General features: G+C 31.8%; 1 protein-coding gene across 4 annotated transcripts in view; it reads right to left on the bottom strand.

Moving 5' to 3' along the window:
- Positions 1-15,991, bottom strand: part of LOC130441264 (sex peptide receptor) — a 138,687-nt gene that overhangs the window by 109,061 nt on the left and 13,635 nt on the right. The window lies entirely within an intron of this gene.

Below are 15,991 nucleotides of genomic sequence, written 5' to 3'. Positions count from 1 at the left end.
AAAAATTCATTTTTACGGCATAAACAATCAATTGGATTTCATTTCCAGTTTGTTCGAAACAATTAGATCGTAACGAGTTTTAAAACTTCCTGGTGCTGTTGAGCAGAAATGAAAGTACCACAAAATTGTTTTTACTTCTAGTTTTTAGTTGAAATTACAAATAGATGGAATGATTATACTTTCAAATAATATGTTTCGTCCAAATACTATGAATTTTTGATTATGATGTATCTTTTTCAGAATAATTCATAAATTCTATGGAGGCAAATGACTTTTGTGGAGCTCATTCTATTATAAGCTAACCACTAAATAATGCATTTTTCATATAAACTGCATTGAAAATGGGAGTTTTAATGTCTGTCTAGCCAACCGAAAACAGCCAATTTCAGTCAAATGCGAGTGTTGCTGGACATAACTCAATAACTTTCATCCCTGCGGTAGAAATCGATAATTTTCTGCCGCATAATGAAGTAGCAGCTTTCCTTTATATCTTGTAAAAATAAATTTTGTTAAATTCAAGCCTCTATTTCTATTCTAACCGTAAAATAAATTAATAGATATTGTATTTTTAGGATTAAAGTGGATAATGATTCATTAAACATGAATACAAAAATTAAAAAAGGAGCTACTCCATAGTTTGAAGATCTATTGAAATATGCTATAGGTCAAGCTGCAAGATAGTCACAAACAAATTTTGTGGGCAAATCATTAGATCTTTGGGTTGACTATTAGTAAAAAATGAAATATTGACATTATTCATCACATATTAATTTCCTTGAAGCAAAAAACGGAGGTTTGGTTTTTTACATACAGAAGTAAATAACTAAACTAAATAATCTTTTTTATATTTTTACTAGGATCAAATGTTCATGTATATTATAATTAGGTTATGCTTGGGGCATTTTGTGAGCCAAAGTTTTATATGTTTGCGAACTGTTATGATTTCGTTCTCAAGATGTAAAAAGCTTCACGAAATTCATGGTTGTCTAATTGTGATTGCCCGCTGGAAGAACGGAGGTATAAAGGAGATCTAGAGTGGGCCCCAGTACACTTCCTTGAGGAGCCCCAGCTTTGATCGAATACAATCCTGTGAATTTATATTGCTGTTTCCCTTTGGTAAATATTATTTTAAGATAGGTAAAAAAGAATGCGGTAACTGTTTTTTAAGTTCAAATATAAGGCCTTCATGCCAGACTCTATGAAATGCTTGGCTAACCTCCAGGAAAGCTGCTAAGAGGTAGGATTTACTTTCCAGAGCTAAAGATATCTTTTTGTCTACCTGTTCAATAGTGTCATGGGCAGATCTTAAATAAAACTGGTGGTCTGTGATAATATTTCTGCTTTCAAGCATTAGGGTCAGTCGTCTCAAAAGAAGTTTTCGAAATACTGAAAATTAGATGTATCTTTAGAGTCAAATTGTTCGTACACCGTCTGTTCAAATGCCGTTAAATCTTTACGTCTTAACTCGGCCTTCAGCTTTGCGAACAACAAATAGTCGGACGCAGACATATCTGGGCTATTTGGTGGGTGTTTAATGTCTGTGAATCTTTCTGTCTTCGCGGCAAATCGTTCACAACTTGGACTAATTTTTGTCATATTTAAATGAACATATAAGATCATCACAACACTTGCTTTGAGAATCGAGTTCTATTCTGCATTTTCTTTTATTTTCATGCACCAGTCACTTCGAATGCTTTCTTCCATTGATTTAATGATTTCTGGAGTAGGTATCGTTACAGAACCTCCAGCACGTGGTTCATTTTCTATTGAATCTCGTCTCAGTGAAACAAGTTAGACCTATATGTAAATGTTGAAAATGATGGACTCCAGTGACCGTAAATAACCTTCATTCTGTTTTTTATTTGTGTTGGTGTTAATAATTCTTAAGTCAAAATTTTTTAACAGCGTGAAACTCAATTTGAGACATTTTTAAAAGCACTTGACTGAGTTGTCGATCGAGCTCTACTATAATAAAATGGATGGAAGCAGAAAGTTGGAACTTGTGTGAAGCTTGTTGAGACTCATCACTGAATAGTGCATGAAGATTTTTCCTAACTACCTTATTTAGCATTTGGGGCCAAAAACTAATGCACCACACTACGTATTTCTTGCTGTTTGTCTTAAAGACGAGTGAAGTTAGTCATTTAAATATTTCCATTTCCTTTGTCTTTAGCAGTTACTCTCTAAAATTTATCAACAGATCTTTTATAGCTCAACAAACATCAACTCACATTATTAACAATAATTATTGGATGCTCAAAAATCCTCTGATGAGTTACGTACGTTGTTTTAAAAATTTTTGAGCTGAATTTGCATAGCAGACGCTCACCTTTTATCTAAAGTAATCGAAAGAATTGCCGATAATTATTCGTTTATGCAAATGAAAGGTGAAAAGCTGAACCTTATGAAAAACTAAAAAAATATATGAAATGGTGAGCTTACTAAGAATTAGAAAGAAAATTTCCTTCCGTAACAGTTGATCAAATTGTCTTTCTTATTTTCCCGAAGTTTATATTCTGTTAATACTACTGTTGAGCTCGAAACTAAATTTAAGAGATGATATTAGTTCTAGATGTCTGAAAGCTTGATAAATATTGTTTCTGTGGGTATAAATGTTATATCATTATAGTGAAATTCTTATAAATGTGTTTCGTTTTCTTCTTAGATTTTCTTTTTCGTTCAGAACTTTTTTTCACTTGAAATTGGATTTTTTTTCAGAAAATAATTTAAATTGTCGAATTTGTCAATAGTTACTAGTAGTTTTTCGAATATAAGAATTAGTTCAAGGTCGGGCCATAATACTATTTTTTTATTTCCAAAAAAACTGGATATCTGTCTTTGGTCCAAATTTTAGCACTTCAAATATTTCAAACATTATTCAACAATTATGCATGTTTTATTTTTATTAAGATTCATTTTCTTGTATTAATGATCTAGTATTCTATATATAAAGATCGAAATTAGGTCGAATGTCAAAAAGTAAAAAAAAATAATATCGACCTAAATGATTGATTCAATATAATATCTTTCAGATGGATTTCAATTCATTTATAAATCAAAACAATTAATTATAACTACGTCACATTGTAACCTTTTATATATAGACTCACGCTAGAAACTTAGCCTGTTCAAGTAGCGCTCATTGAATCAGAACTAAATAGATCGACAACACGCACGCCAGCCAGTTCGCCTCGGCGTATTCTTCGAATATCAAATACTGTTGGTATAGACCTCGGTCGGCAACATTATATTAGTGGTGGTCTTTTTTTAACTATGTTCATTGTAGGAAATAAGTTATGAAATTGGTTCACATTTTCTCTTTCTTTATATTGCAGTCTCTTCCTAAACCCCCCCTTTTTGCCTCGATAGATACTTTAATCAATGTAATAATTGCCTCGCCTGAACCAGAAAAGTTACTCATAAGAGTGGTTCGACAGAAAAGTGCTATTGCATTGATAAAATTGCTATAATGAATATGATCGTGTAAAAATTGTCAGCATGAAGTTTACAGTCGATTTTCTAAAAAGTATAGCTATAAGCAAAAGATATTTTTTCATTAGTAAAGATGGATGAGTCGTGGATCTATTACCATGAAGCAGAAACCATAATGTAGATAGATAGATAGATTTTATTACATTAAAAGAATATACAGTTCTTATTGTTCTAGTACAACGGTAATCAGCTTCAAAATATTGAGAAGATAATTCACAACTTTGATGAAGTCATTGGTGTTAAGAATACGTATAAATTGATCAAATGTCTCAAGTTCATTATATAATGAATATTCTAAACATACTCGTAATTACATTATTGTTTCGGTCTCATGCGAGTTACATAGGCGTCATATCTACTGTGTATATCATACCTCGATGATATATTCTTGGAATTTTAAAACTTCAATGTCTGATTTGGGATATCATTATAATTATACATGGTGTCTCATAATGGCCCGACTACTTTAGCTGGAAAAAATACATTGTACTTATTTTTATATGGATTTATTGATATGAATTAAAAAATAAGAAACAAAATTTTTAAACACGACATTGCTCAAATGACTGCCATTACGTTAACGGCACTCCTTAAACCGTTTGCATACATTTTCAAAAGCTTTTTGAGGAATACTTTTGATCTTTTCTTCAATATTGTTTCTTAAATATGACAAATTTCGTGGATTATTCTCGTAGATCATGCTATTAAGATAACCCCACAAGAAAAAATCAGGTGGGTATAAGACAGGGCTCCAAAGTGGCCATTCAATATCACTTCTTCTGGGGACAACTCATGCAATGCAGTTAAAGAGTTGTTAATGGTGTGCGATATGGCATCTCAACATAGCGTGCAGAAGTTACAGTCGCTGCATGTCCTCTGTTATCTGTTTACATAAAAGTAGGGCCCAATAATGCAGTTCGCCGACATAGCGACCAATACGGTGACTTTTGGGTCATGCAACGGGCGTTTATGTGAGGACTGTCGATTCTCTTTTCCCCAAAAACGACAATTTTGTAGATTTACGTATCCATTCAAATGAAAATGTGCCTCATCGATGAAAAACATATTGTTGAAATTGTTAAATCTTTCTAACTTTGCATTCACAGAATTCAATCTTATAACTTAATCATTTTCATGTGGGGCCTGCACATTCTGAATTTTATAGGCGTTTAGGTGTAAATCAGATCGCATTATGCGGTGAATTGTCGCTTTTGATAATGCCAGTTGAGATTTACACTTTCTGACTTTGAGTCGTGGCTGTCGGCTTATAGAATATGCTACCGCTATTTCACTGCTAATGTTTCCAGGCGTTCCTATTGTCCTTGTGACATTGATTTGAATATTTAAAAACTTAGCCTAACGGTTTTAGTTTCTACTCTCACCATATAATATGATAGAATTGGAAAGTTCCATGCGAGCATCTGTAGATTGAAGAGTTTTGGTTACTGTTCTTTTGATGAAAAAGTGACATCTAAATATTTAAAATTTTTCGCTACCTCCACAGATTCGTTATTATATTTAAAATTAAGTTTATAGTTTTTGTTATATCTACCCTTAATAAATATCATTATTTTAGTTTTTTTATGTTTACTTCCAATCTTATGGAGTTGGAATAGAACTCTAACGTTTTTAATTTACGGCTAATATCTATCGGAGAACCTTACTATATCATCGACGTACAGAAGCAATATCACGTCGTTTCGTTCATCTATGTCAATTCCAGTATGCCCCACAGATCTAAAGTTATCTTTAATATCTGATAGAAACAAAAAATACAGCAAGGAACTTAATGATTATCCCTGTAGGTCTCCTTCAGTTATATCAAACTTTATGCAGAAGTTTATTAGACATAAATGAGTGATCGCATATATTTTTTATGATACGAATTATTTTAGAGCTCACACCTGCTTGATATAATTTATACCATGATAAATTATGGTTAATACTATCAAATACTCTCTTGAAATCTACAAAAACAGCGAAAACTTTCCTTTTTGGTAACCGAAGGTGGAATTGTAGGACTGAGTTTAGGATAAATATATCATCTTCGCAACTTCGAGTTTCCTAAGCCCAAATTGACATTCCGATAGAATACGATTTTCTTCGCAGCAATTATTATCTAAGTGATTTAATAAGATGGTGCTGAAGAGCTTGGCGAAGCAATTAAAAATTGAGATACCTCTATAATTGTTTGGGTCACCATGTACACCTTTTTTATACCACATAGTTAGTTGATATATTTCATCGGTCGTAAAATGTGAGTCCTAGTAAAGTGAGTTAGCGTCATAAAATGAGGTCACGGAGATGGGTTTTAGTTGATATAAATCAAATAAATCAAAAATTGTAGAGCATATGTTGAAATAAGCATTTTCTGAGCTAAGCAGCAACCCGACATTTGGTGAATATTGCATTAAGGATGTGTAATAAATACTTTCTGTTTCCACTCAGCTGGAGTACAAACAATTGCATTATACCCTGGACAGACACAATCAGATTCTACCTCAAGACAAATGGGAAAGTGATCAGATAGATATTGGTCCTCAATGATGTGAAAATTCTGTATTACATCAAGCTTATCAGTACTACAAAAGCATTAGACAATTACGCTTTGACCAAGTGAACTACAATGAGTAAACATCGTCTATCTGATATTATCTGATATTATATGTCCATTAATCAAGGATAAACTGTTTCTAGTTGGTACAAGAAATAATGTAACTAATATTTCGATATCTGTTTCGAATCTGAATATAATTTTTTTCAAGTAATTTCACCTATTTGTAACAGTGAATATTTTTTTTCCATTGATATTAAGTAAGTATACCACACGCAAGAAACTGATGCTTAACTTCTAATAATTGCAAAAATGCTTAAAAAATTCCTATTATCTTGTATTAATTAGTAATTTTCTATGCATAAGTTATGTATGTGACTGAAAGATAAAGTCGGGTCTGAGTCGACCAATTAAAAGAGCGGCAAACTCCTTGGACGTCCTCCAGGATAGAGTTTTGATTTAAATAACCGACACGAGACAATTTAAATAGATTCTGATTAAATGGAGTACTTGGATATACTAAAGTGAATTCATCCTAGGGTATTGATTGAGATATTTAGCGAATTATTCATACAGAGAGAGAAAAGTGGAAACAGACAAGGTCATACATTTGTCTGCATAACAAAAGGCTGGAAGAGAATAATTGTAATTACAAGGTGCAATATAATGACATAATTGGTTTTGTGTCCTGTGCATCTTTGAAAAATACACAGAAAAAGAAGCGACAGCATTAATCGTTTTTTCGATTTTTCTACTTGGCTTCAGATAACTGAAAAATCATAAAATAAAAATATTAACCAGCTCATGGTTTTATTCCTTTTAAAAAAATTGTCAATATTTTTATGAAATGTTCCATTTTATGTAGCTCTTGTGCATTGAAATTCTAATTTTTTTGCGGTTTTTATTTTTCTATTCTTTATTTAGTACCTACATAGAAATGGATGTTTGCCACGACACTTATTCTTCATTCTATTCAATGAAATGTCTCAACTAGGCATTGTTTGTGTATGCGTTAAAATAGTTTCAAGAACTTTTTGTTGGTAATTTCAATGGGGAAATTCTGTTTGTTGCAAGCTTTTGAATAATTTGACAGATTACTTAAGTCTCGTTAACAAGTAACTTTTTAATCTCTTTGTAAACTTCTAGGCTCATAATTCAGAACTCATTTATCATTACTGTTCGTGACAGGATTATACAAAATTGTTGTTAATTAAATAGCTCACAGCTAGCGAAGTATATTATGCCAATTAAATTATTAAGCTTGAATATGTCAGTATTTCAAAGTTCAAAGCAAAATTAACTTCCCAGGAATTTAGAGAAAAATAGCTTCCTAAAATGTAAAAGACACATCAAATTGTATTGGTTGGGGGACACCTATTTCATATTACGATTGAAACTGTTTTTAAAGCTTTTTCTTTTGCAAGTAGTAGTAACTGGCATTTTCCGGCATGTACTAATCATGCTCTAATGATATCCATTAACATTAAATTTCTCAGGATTTTGTGTGTCTCTATGACTGATTAATGATCACTCTCTTTCTAATAACTACTGTTATTTAACATCAAAATACAATTATCGGAGGAACATATATTGAAAAATCGATACGGCTTGTTATTAGAAACTTCACTAAAATCTTTTCAATATTCGACAAAGACCAGGTTCATCTTTGTTTAATTCATGCACTAATCTTATTTTATATATGTCTCAGTTGATGAATTACAGCACTTTCTGGTGGTGCAAATTTATGATTCACATTATCAATGATACTTTATCATTCATCAATCTATTTATGCTACGCCAATAGATGTTTGCGTAAAATTTATTATAAGAATTATATTTTCTTGATGATAGTTCTATAAAGGGTTTACAATATATCAATTTTCTTACAACAATTTTAACTTCCCAAAAAAGATTAAAGATAACAAGTAAAATCTCACAAATTGATATTTGGGCTTTGATATTTAGGGTTATCCTTAGCAATAAAGATTATCTATACGATTTACGCATAATATTGTCAATGAAGTATATCTCACTTTGAAAAGGTTTCTAGAATTGATGGTTTGTTTGTGATAACAATTTCCTCTCCCACTTTTCAACAAACTAGAGCCAGAGCACTCCCAGTAATGATTGAAATCTCGAAAAATCTGTGAAAATTTTACTGACATACCTACATGTGATATATCCGAATTTAGGAAATGTAGAGTAAAGTAAGAAATTGAAGCGAAAAGTTACATACTGATAATTCGATAAAAACTGTAACATGTTAACAGAAAAATTGTACACATAGCATAATATCAACAGAAGTATAATAAAAATTTCCAGAAGAATATATAAGTTAAAGTTTATAATGATTTATACAAAATGAATTACACAAATATTCAAAAAAAAAGACAAAAATGGAATTGTACGTTGCATTTGTGTTAAGATATGACATACAACTAACTTCATCGATTAAAGGCAAACGATGTGCCTTTTTGATAGGGTACACAAGAGAAAAATATGAAGTTTCATATTTTCGCGAGAATATTTAGAATATATAAGAAAATAATACGAACATTGACACAATATGTCTCTTTTTTCTTTAAAAAATATGGACACCAACACACTATGACGACGTGAGGTGGTCTATTTCACAATTTATATTCTATGTCTGGATTACCAAATATCTTGAATCCATCGAAATTCATTTATTAGGTACTTAGAATCGTTCAGAAAGGGTCAACTTCTAGTCAGTGGTAAGATTTCTTTTTCTATAGGCACGTGTTGTATATTTCTTGGTAATAAAGCATTGGAAGATTGGTCATAGCTCAAAAGATCTATACGTTTGATGTTTCAAGCGTTATTTGAGATAAAAATTGGTTGTATAATAAAAAATAGGGGAAAAAATGTGTAAAAAAGACAAAATAGAATATTTACTTTCTCATTATTTCTACACTAGACAAGTTTGTTAAAAGTTAGATATCTATGCACAGTAACTTTTCCAGGAAATTGAATTTCAATAAGTAAAAATAACTCATGTTGTGCTTTATTCGTACATATACAAAGCAAAACGCATAGATTAACAAAGTCATTTGTTTGAAAAGAAAGTTAAATGGTAGCGGGATGTAAACCAGAATTATATTTTGTATACAAAGATGTAAGAAGAGACCGATGATGGGTCCACAGTTCTTTGAAAATATATGATTGTCCAGTTTATACTGGGAATGCAGAGCAGAACATGGGACAAAGTGGAAATAAAGCCTCTCCCATAAATTATTATCTTACACGTTATTTAATGATATCAAAATTTCAGCAAAATTGCTTAATTTATACTTATCAATATATAACTTCATTAACTTTATGATTTTGATGTAGTTTTCCCATCTATTATCGTACGGAATGTAATCCATCTTCGATGAAGTTATGAACGTAATTGATTATAAAATGAAACATTGTAAGTTCCCTAATTAATATTCTTGCACATTTTGCATTTATGAGGTTGTTAAATGGATGTTTTAATAACATTTTCCAGTGTTAAACTGAAAATATCGAGACCTAACCATAACTATATCGATAAAATGTCAATATTAATTGAGTTTCGAGGTGTTCTATTAACTAAAAAAATTTTATATGTCTAGTTTGATGACCGAAATCATAAATAGATTACACCACACTGCATATAAAAATTAATTTTTTAACGGATGATTACATGAGAATAGCTATTTCTGTAACTTTTTTTATGTTCACATATGGTCTGCTTTTCAAATACACCCCTATCCAGCCTCTGCCCCACTCCCAAATGTCTTTAACAGTCAACGTCAGTAAGATACCATTCTTTTAATGGTGAAAATTTTCAATTTTTCAAAGTTAACTTTTAATATTATACACTTGATTACAATAAGTGATTTTAAGAATGTTTTTGTTTATATAACTTTAATGATTACTTAATAAAAAAGGTACAAACGATTATGTGAGAAAAGGTCAATTTTAAAAGAAATTGTTATTATTTTTAATTACAAAAACATGATAAATAAACATTTTTGTATAATTTTACAAATGAATTAGTGCATTTTCATGAACATTTAAAGCCTTTAAAACCAATATAAGTTTTTATTTTTTCTATTTCCATAATTTTTTCGTAAATCGTATTTTTGGAATTAGCCTAAAAAAACTCCTTAAAACAGATCTATTTTCATATCGTCATAGATTTTGATGCAGGGTGGTGCTTTTAAACTCCAGTAGTCGTCAAAAAATATTAAACCAACGTAGCTAATATGATTCTCGCTAGTGTATCAGCTTTGAATCGAGACATTTTTCAAATTTTTTAGTAAGTATAAAAAAGGCGTTAGAATCCAACGCTTCTATGAGTTATTTCTCGAGGGTTAAAAATAACTCTAGCTTCACACCCTTAAATTGGACATAATAAAATGATTGGATTAGTTTCATTTAATTATGTTTATTTGGATGTCTCTTTTCTGTTTATCTTCAAGATATTTATAACAGGATAAATACAAGACCTAGAGTCGAAAACTCATGAGGTAACTCGAGTGAGATGAAATCCTGTAATTAAATCAAAATTTCAGTATATCCAAGAGCATGAGGTTTTTTTCTTCTTAAAACGCCGGTTAGAGAAAAACACTTTTATTATAGAATTTAAACAATGGAAACACTTTACTTTTGTAGAATGTAAATTCGAGAACTGAGGTTAATAGTAAAAATGTTCGTGTATGCGGTTTATACGTTGAATGAACGGGAGATCACCTTGATGATGCGGGAAGTCGTCTTAGTTGCGTAATCTTCACCGTCTATATCTTACTCCCGACTGACTCGACTGCTATTGTCGGCTTTACGCTGCTAAAGAGACCTCGTGTTTCGTACGTGGCTGTAGGATGGAGTAGAGCAATAATCCCAATCCTACATGCGGCCATCCTGCTCAGAATACACCTCGGATTCGTCGCTTTCATAGCTGACCCACGTTTTTATATATTCAGCGCATGTTATCCTTCGGTTGGGTCCCTCGTGATCTCCGATTTTAACAACGTCATATCTATCATTTTCCTCAACCGTAATAATTTCGCACGGACCTAAAAATTTTCTCTTTAATTTTGGATCAGATGTAAACTGGGTTCTTTTTATGGTAATCAAATCATTCTTCCCATATACATTCGCCTTCTTTTTAGAGGGTCCTATTTACCCTATCCACTTGCCCATTACCTCGTGGTACTCCGCAAGTTGTTAACACATGTTTAATATTTTCTTCTGGGCAATGTGAATCGATTTATGCAGAACGGAACGCGGATTCTCTGACAGATATAATCTTTGAAGGGTTTCTAAATATTTTACGTTGTTTTTCAAGACAGCATATCACTTCTTTTGTCATGGTTGATGTTGTTGGGTAGAGCCTCATAAATTTGAAAAAGTCATCTACTACGATAAATATGTGCTGATAATTTTTGTTTGTTGACTTAATTGGTCCTAAGTGGTCGACGTGATACGTCTCCAACGGACCTTCTAGCTTTTGTATAGGATGAAGCATTTCTTTATTTCCTTCCTTTTTATTCTCTAATATACAAGGTATACAGTTATTTTTAATTGTTTCTATTTTTTCTTTTAGTCTTGGTATGTAAAATTTCTTGATTACCAGAATTTTGTCTTCCTCTGGTTGGATTGTTCCGTTACTTACTATGAATCTCAAAAACTTTACCTTAGTTTTCAATAGTTGACACTTTTTCTTTTTTATTTCTAGTTCATATTCTTCAGCTGTCTTTAATACAAGTTTTAGTCTTTCTATCCCTTTTTCTTCGTCGCACTCAAGATGATAACATCGTCTATGTAGTGTATAACATACTTTCTAGTAGTCACCTCCCTGAAGGTATGAGCGATGAATCGTTGGAAAATTGTTGGACTACTACACATTCCAAATGGACATTTCATAAACTTCGTAAATTTTGTACTGACTATTCGGCGTTACAAAAGAAGTATATTTTGTACTGTTAGCATATGAAAAAATACATTTTTCATATCTAGGGTGCTGAATATCCTTGCTCCTTGTAAGTTGTCTACGACCTCTTGGACAAGGGGAAGTGGGAATTTATCGCCTATTATATTTTTGTTGAATTTGCGATAATCGCAACAAATTCTGGTCATCCTTTTTTCTCATTAGTACAATAGGACTAGCGAAATTCGAACAACTCGGTTTGATTATTCCATCTACTTTTTCTTTTTCGGGTGCCGATAGTCTTCTTGGTCGCTGATAAATCGGTTCTTCGCTTTTGAGTACAATCTTCTTCTCAATATTCGTTGTCTTTGTTTTAAGTGGTTTGTAGTTTTCTAGTAATTTCTTCACCTCCTCCCTATCTCTTGTGTTTTTTATGTGTGATACATCTACTTCACACTCATTTTTCTCCTCTACCATAATATGCATTATTGAGTTTTCTTGATCTGAGCCTGATTACTAAATGATCCAAGTGTCTTTACTTTGGTATTTTCGTCTAAGCCCTTTAACATTATATTGTCAGACATCAATACTAAATTTCTAAAATGTGCATTATCAACATCTTCTCTGATCGTACAAACATCACTCCCAGTATCAAATAGAGCTGAAATCCTTACTCCTCCTATGTTCAGATTTACGCCATTTTTTGGTTGAGTTTCTATTAATTCATGCTAGAATTTCCAGCAGTAGATTTTGCAACGTTCTTATTTGGACATTTATTTGACATGTGACCATATTTATTACAGCTGAAGCACATAGTACCCTTCGATTTATATGGGCAAAGTTTGGATTTATGTTCTCTTTTTTGACATTTTGAACTATTTCTTAGGTATCTCTCTCCTGATGTTTCTTTTGGATAGATTCCTCATTTTTTCTAAATGTCTACTTCCTTGTTTTAAAAGTTTTTACATGAGCATTACTCTTCTTTATCCGCTCATAAAGTGCCTTTTTTCATACCGTCGTCTTTCTTCAAATTCACGCGTTCTCTCTAGCATATATACGTATATCCTCCAGACTTTTTGTTCTCACTTCGTCTTTCATCATCTTCCGGGCTTTCTTCAAATATTCGTCTTTCTCTATCTCTTCGTTTTTCTTCATATAAACGTCCATTTTCATCTCTTCGTCTTTCTCTATTTCTCCTGTTTCGGGCGTAGCTGTAGGATGGAGTAGAGCAATAATCTCAATCCTACATGTATATATAAATATAAATGGCATATGACAAATGTTAACATCACAATTTACAAATTTGAACCTACCAATAGTGATAAAAAAAGTCCAGGACTGCGTTCTAATTGTTGTAAATTCAAATCACCAATAACCAGCTCCACAATATCGTTGGTGTATATCCATTTCATTATGAGCTATTTTCAGATCAGAAAAAAGTGGCTGATGAGAACAAGTACAATTTTTCCCTATACATTGAAAGTTTGATCACATATTGACGAGTTTTCCATCAAAAGACGCATACCAACTATTGAAATATGAAATAATTAATGACCTAGCGATTTCTAAGTCCTTGTCTTATCTGATGTGAGGTATATGTATTGTACATTTGTATACTCTAATAATTTATATATAAAAATTTCTTCCTACAACAGGAGACGTATACAAATAGGTCCTGTCCTTGTTATTATTGCACAGATCACCCCAAACGAGTTAATATTAACATAATTAGTTACTAAAATTCATTGAGCTACGAAAAATTAATTTTCAAAGTTTGCAAAGTAAATTTGTATTGATGTATGACTTAATTAATGTCTATAATCCTTTTTTGAGACAGATCAACTCTAGTAAAATAATTTTGTAGAGATCGGAGCCAATGAAAGCATTATATGAAAACTACTAAACAGATTTTTTGGTAACAAAGATAAGTGCTTAAAATTGTACAAATTTTAGTCAACTAGAATCTCAATTACTCAGTGATTTTTCTCCTATTTTTTCATTTACCTTATGAGGTAATGAGAAGTTGTGTCCTTTTGGTTGAAAAAATACTATTTTTGTTACAATTATTCAAAGTATTTAACATGTTTATAATATTTATAATATAATAATAAATCAAGAACAATGATAAATACATACAGTAATAATAAAACAAATATATTTCTTATGAACAATAAAATCAAGATAGGTATAGGAAACCTCACATGGTAGAGAACGAAGCTATCCACGTGGTTCACGAAACGTTGAACTAGTTCACTATTTAGAAAAATTGTCGTTCAGAATAATTGCTAATAAGAAAAGTTCATTTCGAAATTCAGGTTAGTTTGTCAGATAATCCTTTGAGTTCATAAAGCTGTTGGTAACGAGTTTGAAGTTATGTCTCCAATCGTTACAGTGAAGTTATTAAACTCGCCGGGTGTGATAGAGGCAGAAGTTTTATGTCCCATTAATTAAACTCCAAATGATTATTTCTATTATGGTCTTCGCAGTAAGTTTTGAGTTCGGCCTGATGGATTTCCCTCCTGCGAAGCTATGAAGTCGCCCTATATTTAATAGCACATCACTAACGTTACTAGATGATGTTTAAGTCACTGTCCTGTATGATTATAGGAGAGCGATTAGTATTTATTATCTCAGCATTTTCATTTTTGATTATTTTGTTAAACATTATTCTCCGACAATTTCTACAGGTTCAACGGCATAAGAATGGATACTCTATTATTACAATCGTTACAACTATTCCTGCTAAGTGAATTGATACGATAATATATTGGTATTCTGCTCACTTGAAATCATCGATTATCAGTTGTCATTGATCAAAACTAAAAATTCAATTCTTACAGCCACTGAAGAAAGTCACTTCTAGCAACCCCCAATGATCGGAGTAAGCTATCCCAAAGGATATGTTTTGTTGAGTTTTTATAAACTACATAAAACACAAGGATAATATTCTCAGTAGTATGACATATACATAATAAATTTTCCAGAATATTCTCGTCTTCCTGTTGACAGAATTTCAGAATTTTTTATTAGAAATATTTTTCTTTTCACTCACTGTCAAATTGCCAAAAGTACGTAAATTTTTACACAACGCGATATTATGAAGAATGAGAAAGTCGTAGGTTTATTCTTCGGATTCCTTCCTTCGCACATCGTTCTATGAAAGATATAGTATCCTAATTTGAATCAACAGGTCTGTCCCCTTTTAGTATATGTTTATCCGTTCATGAGGTCGAAAGACGCTCTAACTTGTAGCCGTCCACTGACTCATTGCCCTTTTTAAATCACTTATACCACTTCAGATTTCAAAGATACAAAATTACCTAAAACAATTTTTTCACATTCCATGAATTTCTTCTTCTTTGAGACTTTTTTCAACTTCAAACAAAATTGGAGTTAAAGCTTCAAAGATCCTACTTTGGAGTACACGGCAATTATCAGATCAGTCATCATATATGCGGCAGTAGTTTGGAGTACTAGAACTAGTCTGAATATCACGACAAACAATCTCTCAAAGGCTGGACTGCATATGTGCAACCATGGCCATGAAATCATGTAGCTGCCCTGGAAGTGATTATGAGTCTTTCACCTCTCTACAATGGTACTAGAAAGTGTAGAGAGAAAACATCACTTAGAATGTTCAGAGATGGAATCACCAAAGTAAAACCGTCCCTAAATAATGACCCAACCTGGTACATGCCTACACCAACACACATACATACTTACTTGGCTATTTGGGGTTATGATATTCCATTCCATTTAATTTATATGGGCTATTTTGATTGTCCTTGTCTAACAGCTGTAGGGTATGGTTGAAATTTATATTTAATTAAAAATCGTCATTGACTATGAATAATATAAGAGCAGTCAAGAAAAGGTGTCATAGTTATTTCAAATTCAACATCAAACTTTGTATGTATTTTTAGGTATTATTTAAAATGTCGTATATTGAAAATCATTCTTTGGTGGCAATAAAGAATCTTTTATTGAGGTTTTTTTAGATTATGCGTTCACTGTATGCCAAACAATAT

The sequence above is a fragment of the Diorhabda sublineata genome, chromosome 3, assembly GCF_026230105.1.
Source record: "Diorhabda sublineata isolate icDioSubl1.1 chromosome 3, icDioSubl1.1, whole genome shotgun sequence".
NCBI classification, from domain to species: domain Eukaryota; kingdom Metazoa; phylum Arthropoda; class Insecta; order Coleoptera; family Chrysomelidae; genus Diorhabda; species Diorhabda sublineata.
This window is presented reverse-complemented; position numbering and strand designations above follow the sequence as displayed.